The sequence below is a fragment of the Micropterus dolomieu genome, linkage group LG16, assembly GCF_021292245.1.
Source record: "Micropterus dolomieu isolate WLL.071019.BEF.003 ecotype Adirondacks linkage group LG16, ASM2129224v1, whole genome shotgun sequence".
Taxonomy (NCBI): Eukaryota; Metazoa; Chordata; class Actinopteri; order Centrarchiformes; family Centrarchidae; genus Micropterus; species Micropterus dolomieu.
Genome location: NC_060165.1, coordinates 7,256,270 through 7,256,872, shown reverse-complemented (window position 1 = coordinate 7,256,872; position 603 = coordinate 7,256,270). Strand labels below are relative to the sequence as shown.

General features: G+C 46.4%; 1 non-coding gene across 1 annotated transcript; it reads left to right on the top strand.

Moving 5' to 3' along the window:
- Positions 1 to 227: 227 nt before the first annotated feature.
- Positions 228 to 299, top strand: trnaq-cug. Its single transcript has one exon. It is a non-coding gene; the product is annotated as a tRNA-Gln (tRNA).
- Positions 300 to 603: the final 304 nt, after the last annotated feature.

The following is a 603-nucleotide window of genomic DNA, read 5'->3' as shown; positions in this document are numbered from 1 at the left end:
CATCATAAAAACGAGGTTTCACTGAGATGTGAACTCAGATTTCTGCGTTTTGAGGCCACAGTGCTCAAAACGAAGGGGCCAGTACGGTCCATCAGAAGTACTTGTCGGATCACGGCCAAATAGCTTGGGGAACCCCCTTCCCCGACAGCTTTCCCACGCCTTGTCTCTGCAGAGATGACATTCATGGTGATATCATGTAGGAAGGAGCTTGGCACCCCCTGCGTCGCGGTTCCATGGTGTAATGGTTAGCACTCTGGACTCTGAATCCAGCGATCCGAGTTCAAATCTCGGTGGGACCTGGATTTAAGCGCAAATGCCGCAGACCTTAGTCTGATCTTGTTGTATGTGGAAATTTTGGCTATGATAATATGTCATGATGTAGTCTACCCTATCACGACTTACGTGCTCTATCATGATATGGCAAACTTTCCACAAAGCAGCAGCCGCGCGCAGTCAGGATGGCCGAACGGTCTAAGGCGTGAGTTCGAATTCCACTTCTGACAGCTAAATTTTCAGACGAACAATATCTTGTAATGTGACACTTGGAATTAAATGTAATCTGATCTTTGTATGTTAGGGCATATCAACATTTTGTGGACTTTT